Source organism: Myxine glutinosa, chromosome 10, assembly GCF_964187855.1.
Source record: "Myxine glutinosa chromosome 10, kmMyxGlut1.1, whole genome shotgun sequence".
NCBI classification, from domain to species: Eukaryota; Metazoa; Chordata; class Myxini; order Myxiniformes; family Myxinidae; genus Myxine; species Myxine glutinosa.
Window position 1 is genome coordinate 109865187 of NC_136270.1, and position 13681 is coordinate 109878867.

Consider the following 13681-nt stretch of genomic DNA (forward strand, 5'->3'; position numbering starts at 1 on the left):
AGCATCAAAAGCACCACCCCACCACACAGTCAGCACCATCCGGTGCAGTCACCATTGTTCATTGGTATAAAAATAAATTCGACAACCCCTAACCCTGCAGGTGTCTCTTGCTCTTCTTGTGGTGCACTTGGTGGTAACTAAAAGTGGTTCACCTGTATGGCATAGGTGCCACGTTGACCCATAGGTCCATCCCCGGGTGGTGCTTGGCCGCAAACGAACTGCGGTCCATTGTGGGTGGCCACAACATTGCGGTCCATATGGTGTATCGATCCCGGCAGCAAACAGCGAAAGTGCAGGCCCACAACTGCGCAGCCAGCACCTCTCTCTCCTCTCTCTCTACCCCAAAGCCAGATCCTCGGAGGTGGGAGACAAAAGAAGAAACAAGTGAGTAAGGTGGTAAGGGCGCAAAAGTGCACGCAATGTAAGGTGATGCACACTGGGGGCACATGGGAACCAGGTGAGACAGGTACGTTCCTATCGTACGCCCCCCCCCCCCACCAGGTAACCTACATGGCCCCTCCCTTACCCCTTACTGTATCCACACAACACAACACTACCCATAAACATCTACTTTACAAATCAACAAACATCCCTACTGTCTTCCCCGTTCCTCCCATATACCAAATTCGTCTTCTCTCCCTCCTAACCAATCAAATTTGCCATTTTCAACTCTCATCAAAATTTGCCATCTCCAACTCAACATCAAAATTTGCCATCACCAATTCATCATCAGTCCCTCCTAGGGAGGGAGAGATGGAATCACCCCAATGTCTCATCCACGTCGTGATGCGTCTCACAAATCCAACAGCAATTCTCATTTCTGCAACACAAACAAAGAAAACACAGGTGTGGAGTCATCATCATCACCACAGGCAAGTGGCTGCGTATGGTGCGACAGGTTCTTCAATCCTAACTATTTCCTAAATGACTTTAACAACTTTACACTACCCGGGGTCTTTCTCCGGCCAACCCATTGGCCCTCTTACACTATGGGTTCTAAAAACCAATTCCCATTGGCCAAACTGTGGTGCTTTTCAATTTGGGGTCTCACTCCCCCGATTCATCTCCCGGTGCCCTCGCACAATTTCTGGGCTGTGGCGTGTACCTCTCCCAGTGGGTCTACCCACCTGCACCCCTCCACCACTGCAGTTGCCTCCGAGCTTACCTGCTCCTTACCCTAACCTATCTACCTGGGGAAGGCCCTCTGGCGCTCTCCCCACTCCGTGCCCTCTCTGGCACTGGGCTGCCCGATCCACACCCGGGATCCTCAGGCACCCACTCACAACTACCGGCTCCCAGAGCCCACCTGCGGCCTCACCTGGCCGACATCCTCACAGTGGTGGAGTGCCCAACCAACTACACACACTAACAGGCTACACGCCCAGCCATTTCCACAACACTAATGCACCCATTCACAACACCATTCTGCAACCGCACCACAAATGCCAATATCCAACCACAATTTACCTGCACCCTCTACCTAACACTTACACTACCCGCCCCGGGTACTCGTGAAAGGGGTCCACTCTTCCCCCATCCACACCTTCGCACCATGCACACCACTCCGTACCACTTACTCCAACTCTCTCCACACACCTGTACTTGCACACCTGTGCTCTCACACCTGGTGCCACCTGCACCCTTCTCTCCCCAAGCGCATTCGCGCTGATCCACAACACTCACTACTCATACACTGCTCCACACACCTGTCCAGTTGCACACCTGTGCAATCACACCTGTTCAATTCTCACAAACACGGCATCATCTCAGCTAACTACTCCCTTCTGAAACTTGCGCTTCCCAGTCGTCCCTTTAAACTATTGCGCTCCCTCGTCATTATCATCCATACTAAACTACCTGCGTCCCCACTACAGGTATCAGTCACTAACTAAACTTAACGTTACCTACTGTCATCTTCTAGGGCCCTATCAATATAACCTAACCCACCCGGGCTAGTTTTCACTGCCATACACCCCATAAACTATTGCTCCTTTGCCCCACATGGGAAGGATGGTGGATTTGCCATCCCACCACATCGGGGGTCTCTCACTATCAATTTTGCACGTCAAATTTCAACAAATCAAAAATTTGCCAATCACTACCCATCATCTGCCAATCACTACTGCCAATCCCTTGCCAATCATCAAATTTTGTTTTTCTCTTATTTTTGGGTCCAAAACACTAACCTCATCACCCAGTCGACTCACTAATACCTCTCGGTGCGCCAATTCCTGTCCAAAGCCCGGCTTCGTAAAGCCAAACAATGGATGCTGGTTGTTTTGTGCCAGCGGCTGGATGCGTCCGGCGCTCGGTGCAGGGAAGGAGGTTTACCCGGCCCGAGATCCCACGCACCTTCTCGGCGTGGAGCCATCCAATGTCCCGATCTCGACCTGCCGGCACGTCTCACCAAAAAGTGGTCGCCATGACGACCCTTTCTATCGGGCTGCCAGCTCCGCCTAGTGGAGCCTGGACGCGGCCGTTCAAAGCGAGGCCCGGCACGCACCGAGGGCCTGCTTCGGCTAAAAGTCGCTCTAACCTCTAACCCGTGTAACGTCGATGCTTCACCTGCATGCTTACATCCCGCAGCCCGTTCCTTGCTCACACATCCAGCCGTGCCCATGCTCCTCGTACCTTTCCTTACACACCCAGGTACACCCATTCCACTCACAGCCTTGGTCACACACCTGACCACCGAACACTTTGGCACACATTCGTTGGTAGCACACCTCACCAATACACCTCTTCGCGCCCCTTTCTCGGTCACCTCCTCTGTGACAATCACAGGTGTGCCCTCATTCGCACACCCAACCACGTGCCTCACTACCAATTCCAGCGTGCATTCCCACTCACGCTCTACCATTCCAGGTGTGCATCCTTCCATCCCAGGTGTACATCCTCGTTCACCTGTCACAACTAACTCACGCTCCATGTCACTCCCACTACTTTCACCTCCATTCTTGACAGCGCACTCACCCTTACTCTTGACAGCGCACTCTTTCCTCATGCACCTGTCCGTCACACACCTTCCTCGCGCACACTCTCCCGTCACACCCTCTGTAACACTCACCACAGGTGTGCATTCTTCCTTGCCTTTGACAGCGCACTCTTTCCCCATGCACCTGTCCGTCACACACCTTCCTCGCGCACACTCTTGCGTTACACCCTCTGTAACACTCACCACACCGCGCTTCCATGTGCTCCCTCGCACACGCGCTACGACCGACTCACTCTCGCCAGCACACTCACTCCTTGGCACGCACTTTTTCCTCACACACCCCAGAGTCGGACTTTCTCGCACACCTCCTCTTTCGCACACCAGACCTGTCGCACACTTCACCAACGGCCTCTCACGGACACCCGGGTCTATCTCGACCCCCAAGCTTCTTAAATCCCCTGGCGCATCATACGCACGACCATATTGGTCACCACTTACACCGGGTCCTCTTCCTCTTCGCTTCTCCTCCATCACCTGCGAATCCCTCATCCGGTTAATGAGCACATCATCACGATCCAAACACAGACTTTGGACCAATTCTTTTATCTCCTCTTTTATCTCTTTGTTATCCCCTCTCCGTCGCTTCTTAATTTCGCTCACCCCCTCTTCCACTTCTTTCCGTGTCGCTTTCAACCCTCCTAATACCGCAGTGTTCCTTTGAACCTGCTCCACTAACTCCGTCTGTCCCACCGTCAGCTGCTCCACCTCCTGCGTCAGGTCCTCTATGCCCCCTTGTAACTTTACAGTCCCCTTTCTCACCTCCTTCTCCATGTGCTCCTTACAGTGCCTCACCTCCTCGCGCACTCCTCCGACCTCCTCACTCACACCTCTTCTAATCTCCTCTCCCTCTACCCCATTTTTCACTCCCTCTATCTGATTCTCCTGGGCAGCCATTCTATTTTCTACCCCCATTAACCCATTTTTCACCTCCTTTATCCCGTTGTCTAACCCCTCTCCGGTACCCCTCGCTTCGTCCCTCATTACCCCCAGTTGGCCCTCCAATCGCTCACTCCGAGCCCTCATTCGGTTCGTTATTTCTTCAATTTGGTTTCCCAATCGCTCACCCTGAGCATCCATCCGATTCCCCATTCTGTTTGCCATTTCTTCATTATTCTGGGCCATAAGGGCCTTCATTTGTATCCAAAACGAGTTCAAATCCATCGGGGGCGCTGCCACGGTTGCCGGCGCGGTGATCAGCGAGGCGCCATTTTGCGCGCCCGCTTCTTCGTGCGTGACGGCGCTATTTTGCGAACCTGCCGCCCTCACTGCTTCGCTCTCCTCCTGTCCCTCATTTTGGTCCTGGATCGACCCTACCTCACTCTCCCCTACCGGACCCCAGCTGTCTTGATCCGCCATAGCGCGATTTTCAAAATTCGAGTTTCGTAAAACAAATCCAATTTTTTTTTTCCCGTTATAATTTCGTCGAGCGCAGTACGCGCTCCGAATCGATTTTCCCTCCCAAAATTTGGGCCTAACTAATTTAGTCCCGGGTCCGAATCCAACTCCTCGACACCAATTGTTACTCTAATAGTACAATTGGTGTTCCAAAATTTGGGCTAAATAAATTTAGTCCCAGGTTCGAATCCCATCTCCTGACTACCAATTGTTACAGACACGACTTTGATGTTAAGGTGGGCCGAGCGGAATGGCCGTCGTGTCCGCACAAATTACCCGACTATACTCGACGTTGACGAAGTCGCGCTACGCTGGCTCAATAAGAAAAAGAAGACACCCGGCTGGGTTATAATGACACAATACGACACCAGGGGTTCAGTTCTCAAGACCTCCGGAGGAGGTTATATTAAGGCGGAAGGTTAGATTACAACTACAAGAGGTACATCATAGGAAGACAGGCACTTAGACACAACCTTATATTATTCCCGACAGACCACAGAGAAACAGGACAAAAACTGACTCACACGGGGATTGATGGCTAGGAAAGCGGGTATTCGATGGCCAGCACAAGGTGCACCTTGTGCTCAGGGACAGGATGGCGCGGCCCAAAAGATGCAGGAGGTCTCTCAGCGCTCGAGGTGGCGTCTTGTCGTCTCAAGCTGGGGGCGCATCTGACGTCACGTCCGGCAAGCGGCTGCGTATCCGGCGGGGAGTGACACGCCCTCGGCTCGTTAGCTCCGCCTCGTGGAATCGGCACGTTGCTTCTCATTGGGTGCGTGCGGGGGGGGTTACTGGCTCCGCCCCTGACGAGGAGCTGACAGCCAGCCCCTTCGGGGTAACCCCGTGGAGCGCATGGTCTGGAGCTAATCGAGCCGGTGTGAGGACGCATCCTCCCCCGCTCCGCCGCCATCTCCTCTGTTGTTGTTGTAATTGTTGTTGTAGTTGTTGTTATTGTTGTTGTTTGGGGAAGAAGATGGGAGGAGGTATGGGAAGGTCCTAAACTCACTACTGGTGCCATATAATCACATTCTGGTGCAACGAAGAGTCATAATTAATGGAAACGAGGCCTTAACTGACATAGACTAAGAATAACTAGGAAGATGTCCGAAAGTTGTCTACGTGTGGTGCGGTGGACCTGGGCACGACATTTAATGGGGGAATAAGGGGAAGGTCGGCTCTACTGATTGTTATTTACATGCAATGGGACTAGGGAATGGGGGATTGGGGAAAGTTGGGGAGTATTGGAGAAAATAGGGGAATATTTACAAGCGGATATGGAGGCCAAATTCCATATTCGCAACAATATATATATATACGGTAAATAAAAATGGAAATCCAACTCATACATTAATTTTCCAAGAGATTTGGAAAATTCATACAAAAAGTTGTAACTTGAATATTATTATTTTTTATTTTTTTTTGTATACAAGATTGAGGCTCGTGTAAGGGCTTAGATTCCGCATCACATGTCAATGCCTCCAAAACAAACTCACCAACAAACTCATCACTCTACGAATTACCCATTGGAGCATCTACCCCAAAGTCATTAACTTGATTTCAGAGTCAACTTATCACGGCATTTTCGGTGAGCAGTCATTTGTGATTCTGCCATCTCCAATTAGTGAGAGTTACCTTTTGAAAAACATGTTATTAACCTGACGTAGTGTTCAACAATCTGAAAACATGTTTTGTATTTATCTGCCAGAAGTTTTACTTCTGCTTGTCTGTCATTGAAAAGGTCGTGTTCTGTATTTGAGGATTAAAGGGAGAAGTGGGGGGGGTTCATGTTCAAAAAAACATATTTTGATGACTTGAAGTTCAAATAGCAACGAATCGCTGCGCGATTACGTCACCAAAGTAGTGTAACAACTGCTTAGTCACATCAAAAATACAGCAGAGCTAGGAAATCAAACTTTTTCAAGTCAAATTAACACAATTTTCTCCATTATCAACAAATAAATATTATTTGTTGCATAAGCACATACCACATACATAAACACAGATAAACACTGTCATATACTAACAGATGAACGCACACAATCACATGTTTCTGAAAAACTGTAGCTGTTCCTCACAATTATCATCACATATTAAACAACTATCACCGCTAATTTCACCCCAAATCCACTTTTTAGAAATACCAACTTCTTTCCTGGAAGTCCTTGGTGTCCTTGTGTTTATACTTCGAACACCCCCCCCCCCCCCCCTTCCCACGCCGACTCCCCCCAATCCCTCTCCCTCCCACACATTCCCGATGTCCCTGCTCTCAAATGATGTGTTTATGTGCTTCCCCTTCTCTCCCCATCTTGTCTACCGCTCCCCTTTTTATACACTTTGTTTGTTTGTCTGTTTGATTTATTTGTGTGATAAATGCTAGCTCTTTCACGAGCCTCGATTCTGTATACAAAAAAAACAAAAAAACAACTAGACGGCACTCAGTAGAGAGCATACCTCTGCCTGGTTGGCCATGTCACCCAATGGTGAAGAATAACAAAAAAATTAAACGAGCTGGATCCGCATCCGGATCTTCACCAAAATTGAATCGATTCTTCCTTGTACCACACACAACCTGCCCAACAAGTTTCATCCAAATCCATCCATAACTTTTTGAGATATCTAGCTATGTATCGTTTTGGCCCTATCTCCCAATGGTGAAGATTCACTTAAAAAATTAAATAATTGTCATATCCGAATCCATATTCATGTCTTCACCAAAACCGAATCGAATGGTCCTTGTCAGACACCCAACCGGTCCACCAAGTTTCGTCCAAATCCGTCCACAATTTTTAAGCTATCCTGCTATGTATCGGTTTTGGCCCTGCGATGTATCATGGCCAAAAATATTGGCACCCTTGCACTTTTTCAAATAACTTACAATTTTCTCGAAATACAAGTTGAAATCGACAAAAGTATTTGGTCTCCACAATTCTTTATTTCAATGTTAATATTACAGAACCTTTCTTTTTGATTCAGAACTTAACATATCCTTTTAAATCAGAAAATAAAAAGAAATGGCATTGACAAAATTATTGACACCCGGGCTTGATATTTGGTAGCACGGCCTTTGGACAAAATAACTGCAGTCAAGCACTTCCTATAACCATGAATGAGCTTCCTACACCTCTCTACTGGTAATTTGTCCCACTCTTCTTGTGCAAACTGCTCCGGTTTTCCCAGATTTGAAAGGCGCCTTCTCCCAACTGCTTTTTCAGATCTCCCCACAGGTGTTTAATGGGATTTAGATCTAGACTCATTGCTGGCCACTTCAGAACAGTCCAGTGTTTTGTCTTGAACCATTCCAGGGTGCTTTTTGAAGCGTGGTTGGGGTCATTGTCCTGCTGCAAGACCCATGACCTTCGATGGAATCCCAGCTTTCTGACACTGGGTTGAACATTACGCTCCAAAATGCCTTCGTAATCTCCTGATTTCATGATTCCATGAACACATTCAAGACACCCAGTGCCAGAGGCAGCACAGCAACCCCAAAATATCACTGAACCTCCTCCATGTTTAACTGTAGGGAATGTGTTCTTTTCTTTGAAGGTTTAGTTTTGTTTTCTGTAAACATAGAGATGATGTACTTTACCAAAAAGCTCTAATTTGGTCTCATCTGTCCACAGAACATTCTCCCAGAAGGATTTTGGCTTGTTCAGGTGTGTTTTGGCAAACTCCAGTCATGCTTTCTCAGCAGTGGGGTCCTCCTGGGTCTCCTACCTTTCATTGAGTTGGTGACGGGTGGTGTGAGTTGAAACTGTCAAACCTTGGGTCTGAAGGTCAGCTTGAATCTGTTTGGCAGTTGATTGAGGTGCTTTCTCCACCATTCAAACAATCCTTCGCTGCAATCTTGGATCAAGTTTTCCCTAGCGTCCACGTCCACGAGGTTGGCTTCAGTGCCATGGGCCTGAAACATCCTGATAACATGCGTACGGTGGACACAGGAATACAAAGGTCTCTGGAGATGGACTTGTAGTCTTGAGATTGTCCATGCTTGGCTACAATCTTGTGTCTAATCTCCTCAGACAATTCTCTGGGGTTTTCTTTCTTTTCTCCATGCTCAATGTGGTACACAGTGACACAAAACAGCAGAATGACTCCTTTTCTCAACTAAAACTGGTTGAATAAGTGATTTTTATATTGCAGGGACCTGCAACTCACCACATGTGAGTTCAATTCCAAAGTAAAGGAGAATCACCTGCTTGAAATCCAATTATTTCGAACAACTTCTAAAGGGTGCCAATAATATTGTCCAGGCCATTCTAGGATGTCTGTGTGGAATAAGCTAAGATTTAGTAATTTTTTCAGCTTTTTTTGTTTGGTTCCACTGCAAACCAACGAAATACATATGTGGATTCCAGAATATTTTTTAATTTCAACAATGTTCTGGAAAAAATGGTGCATTATTTTTTAAAAGTGCAAGGGTGCCAATATTTTAAACCATGATAGTATCTCCCAATGGTGAAGAATCACTTAAAAAATTATAGTATCCGGATCCGAATCCGGATCTTCACCAAAATCTAATCATTTCGTCCTTTTCACATACGCTACATCTCTACCAAATTTCGTCTGAATCCGTCCATAATTTTTTGAGATATTTTGTTCACAAACGGACAGACAAATAGACAGACAGGAGTCAAAACATAACCTTCATTTGCCTTTGGTGGCGGAGGTAATAACGGCTGTGTCATGACACATTAAAGTAATGTACAAATTAAAAACGACACATGCACACAGATACAGACAGAAACACACACAGACACATGCACTCATACATGGAATGGAGATGGATACTTTGAGACTTGGGACAGCTCCGTTCCACCTACTGAAACCCGCATATGGAGACAACAAACAACGACGCACAAATGGTAGGGCAACAACCAACGCGATGCACTCTTGGTACCCGTGCATCAAATACAACCATCTCAAAACTGACTGACGTGCTTTGTTTCCTTTCTCTCGGCAAAGTGTTTCTGCAGTCGCTTATTAAGAAAGCTTGAAAGTTAGAGTTCGTGTCTTAACAGCGGGTGCTCACACGAGACCGTGGCTGAAAAAGGTGAAATCGCTTGAAGAGCAACACTCAAAGCAGAAGGGCAAACCAGCGTGCAGTGATGAGTCGTACACACAGTCAAACAAGATAACAAGTACAGCATTCAATTATTTCTTCCACCTTAAGTGCCATCTTATCAATGCCAATGAACCTCAAACTCATCATCAGCATTGAGGTGAACATGTTTAAGCATCTCGTCTCGTCATTTTGATTGAGTTGGCATATGCAGCCGATCTGTACTCTGCCAACTTTTGCGCGGACCCCTATTCCTCATCTTCATCAATGAGTGATCAGCAATTGTCTCTTCTTCAAATATATATATATATATAAAAACAGTGACCGACACAAATAAAAGTCTCTGGTGTCCGAAATTGTTTACAACTTTTTACCACTGGTCACTCATCTGCCGCACTCCTGCTTTGTCCCATTCTACCTCAAATGTAGGCCACATAATGGCCACTTGCTCTTCAAATAGATGTCACACACAACAGTTGTTGAATAAAAGAGCTAATAAATTGAATCCCTTACCTGATTATATTATTAGAAACCAGCATGTTATCATCTCGCAGATAAAGGAGCCTGGTCCGACGTGACTCATCGTACAAATTAGTTTCATGTATGATATGCGAGACTTTATCTGGAAGGGTTCATGGTCTTTAATATGACATCACACCAGAAGCCAAAATGTTAATTGGAGGTTTGAATTAATTGTCTATTGTGATGATTATCCTTCTTTCAACTCCTATTCAAGTCATGGATTGATATCCACCTAAAACATGTACGTTTGCCATTCGGATTATAATTCTTCAACTGCAGCATTATCATCTTGTTCGGATTGAATTTCGTTTTTCCAAATATTTAGTTTTTACTGTGCTGCATATGCAAGGAGTGGCTCTTGATGGGATCCCCTCATCTCCTCTCCCAGTCAAGGTTGTAGTGCCGCAAGACAGTGTTTGGGCCCAATCCTATTCCTAAACTTCATCAACGATGATGAAAACATGAAGGGATCTTCCTGACTCTCTGGAAAATCCTCAATCTCTTTGCTGATGACTCTTCCTTCCGCCGAAACATACCTCATCGTTCCGATAGGCAGGCAGCAGCCTCTTCGCTCCTTGGAAACCTTGGTAGAATTACTAGATGGTCAAACACTTAGAATATGTCTTTCAGTCCTGGCAAATCCCACACTCTAATGATCTCTCTGTGAAAGGACCTTCTGGCAAACAATCCCATCTGCTTCCTTAACAATCCTCTTGAAGAAATGCAGTCACTCTATCTTTTGGGCCTCACTATCAGCCATGATGTTCATTGTGCAAATGACATTGGTAAATTGGCCTCCAAAGCCAGTCGCTGACTGGGCATTCTCCATCATGCAATGTCTTTATTGACACACCTGAAACTTTAAATGTGTACAAGGCTTTTATCCACAGCTTGGAGTACTCCTCTCCACTCTGGGTTGGCATCCTTCCCTCACACATTTCTCAGCTTGATATCCTGGAAGTCGAGGCCTTCAAAATAATTGGAATCTCCCATGTCAAACCTGAGTCCACTGGCCTATCGCTTCCACAGCACAGATAGATCGGTATTCTCTGTTTTCTACTGCATCCTTTATGGTCTGGTGCTCTCTCTGTATCCAATGCTCTCCTCTCTCCCCTCCCACATTTATTCAGGGTGCACATGCTCTGTTAATAACCTCCTTCTGATGAAACTCTTAAAATACTGGCTCACTTCTCACCATTCATTCATTCATTCATCGACTATCTATATTCTGCTACAGTGCCTGCAGAAAGTATTCACACCCCCTGCCTTTTTCACATTCTGTTGTGTTACAGCCTGAATTTAAAATTGATTCAATTGATATTTTTTGTCACTGATCTACACATAATATCACATAATGTCAAAGTGGAAATTTTTCTTTAGAAATGCTCACAAAATAATTAAAAACTAGAACTGCGAGCAGTGATGATAGGCTTCCAGGCAAAATGGCCACTATACCACATGATTGATGACATAATCATTTAAAATAAATTTTCCTCATGGTTAGTCGATAATATCTGTAAATTTTGGGTTGGATTGGTTAAGTGGTTCTGGAGATGTAGCTTTTCAATTTTTTCCCTTAACTCCAAGATGGCCACCAAACCAAGTGACTGAAGATGCCATAGTTTGCAAAAAAAATAATCATGTGTAATCAATCACACGTAAGAAGTTTCAGATTGATCCGTTGAGTGGTTCTGGAGATATGGATTTTCAAGTATTTTTCCTTAAATTCAAGATGGCCACAATACCACATGACTGATGATGTCATAGTTCAGAAACATTTTTCCTTATGGAGAGTGAATTGATCATACATATGAAATTTCGTATTGATCCACTCAGCAGTTCTGGATAAAAATTTTTTTAAGGTTTTCCTTAAATCCAAGATGGCCACCATATCACGTGACTGATGATGTCATAGTTTACAAATATTTTTTCCACATTAGTAGTTGATCATATGAATGACATTTTGGATTGATCCGTTAAGAGCTACTCTGGAAAAGGTTATTTAATTTTTTGCATATATTCAAGATAGTGGCCAAACCACATGACTCATGATGTCATAGTCTGCAAATAGTTTCCCCCATCAGAATGTAAACATGTGTTTCAAGTTTGGTATCGATCGACAAGCGGTTTTGGAGAAGTGGGTTTATAAAAGTTTTATTTTTAAATCCAATATGGCCACCAAACCACGTGACCGATGACTTTTTTCCGCAAACTTTTATCAGCATGGCTCGGTTGTTGTTGCTTTTGTATGCAGCCTGTGGCTGCTGGTTGCATACTTTCTCTGGAAGTGCATTTGTGCCGCTGATGCAGTGCCCCAATGGTACTCAATTTTCCCACCTCGGAAGGATTTCAGGCTGAGTCAACCCTCCTGGTGTTACTTCAACGATCGATGGGCCAGCACCCTAACCGTTAAGCCAACACCAGGCTCCATGGCTAGGTGATCACTGATCAATGATCATATATGTAAAATTTTGCGTTGAACCGTTCAGGGGTTCTGGAGAAGGTGTATGATGTCATAGGCAATGGCTTCCAATGTAAGTCAAAATTGCAAAAACAAAATTCATGATGTTATTCATGAAGTTACATTGTTGTCTATAATGAGTTAAAGTTTTTTTTAGAGCTAGCTATAATGGTTTTCTCTGAATCGTCTCCACAAAATGTGTGAGAATAATCATAATCCTTACAAGAACAATAGGCTTCCAGTGGGAACCTCACTGGAAGCCTAATGAAAAGCTGAAATGTCTTGAGTCAATAAGGTTTCAACCCCTTTGCTATGACACTCCAAATTGAGCTCAGTTGCATCCAATTTTCTTTGATCATCCTTGAGATGTCTCTGCAATGTGATTGGAGTACCCCTGTGGCCAATTAAATTGAGTGGATATTATTTAGAAAGAAACAAACACCTTTCTATGCAAGGTCCCACAGTTGACAGTGCTCTAACATGAAGTCCAAACGAAGGAATTGTCCATAGAACTCCGATATATAAATGTGAGGAGGCATAGATCTGGGTAAAGGTATAAAACAGTTTCTAGAGTGTTGAAATTTCCCAAAAGCACAGTGAGTTCCATCATTAGGAAGTGGAAAGAATATGGAACTACCCAGACTCTTCCTAGAGCTGGCCGTCCGACCAATCTGAGCAACCGGGCAAGAAGGACCGTATTCGGGGAGGTAACCAATAAGCCAATGACCATTCTGACAGAACTATGGAGTTCCTTGGCTGAGATGGGAGAATCCACTCTCTGTGTGTCCACTCTCTGTGTGATAAAAATTGAGTACCATTGGGGCACTGCATCATCACACATAGACCACGTTATGGTCTACGTGTGATGCTACTATATGCCTCCGTCTCCTTTTATGGTCTACGTGTGATGCCACTATTTGCCTCAGACTCCTCTTATGGTCTACGTGTGATGCTACTATATGCCTCAGACATCTCTTATGGTCTACACGGGATGCCACTATATGCCTAAACCTCCTTATATGGTCTACACGGGATGCCACGATGTGCCTCACACTCCTTGTGTGGTCTACACAGGATGCCATGATATGCCTTAGACTCTGATTATGGTCTACATTCGATGCCACTATATGCCTTAGACTCCAATTATGGTCTACATGCGATGCCACTATATGCCTTAGACTCTGATTATGGCCTACATGCGATGCCACTACATGCCTTAGACTCCGATTATGGTCTACATGCGTTGCTA

The 13681-nt window shown here is 45.5% G+C and overlaps 1 protein-coding gene across 1 annotated transcript in view; it reads right to left on the minus strand.

Moving 5' to 3' along the window:
• Positions 1-13681, minus strand: part of SDK2 (sidekick cell adhesion molecule 2) — a 990523-nt gene that overhangs the window by 504244 nt on the left and 472598 nt on the right. The gene's annotated exons all lie outside the window — the stretch shown is intronic.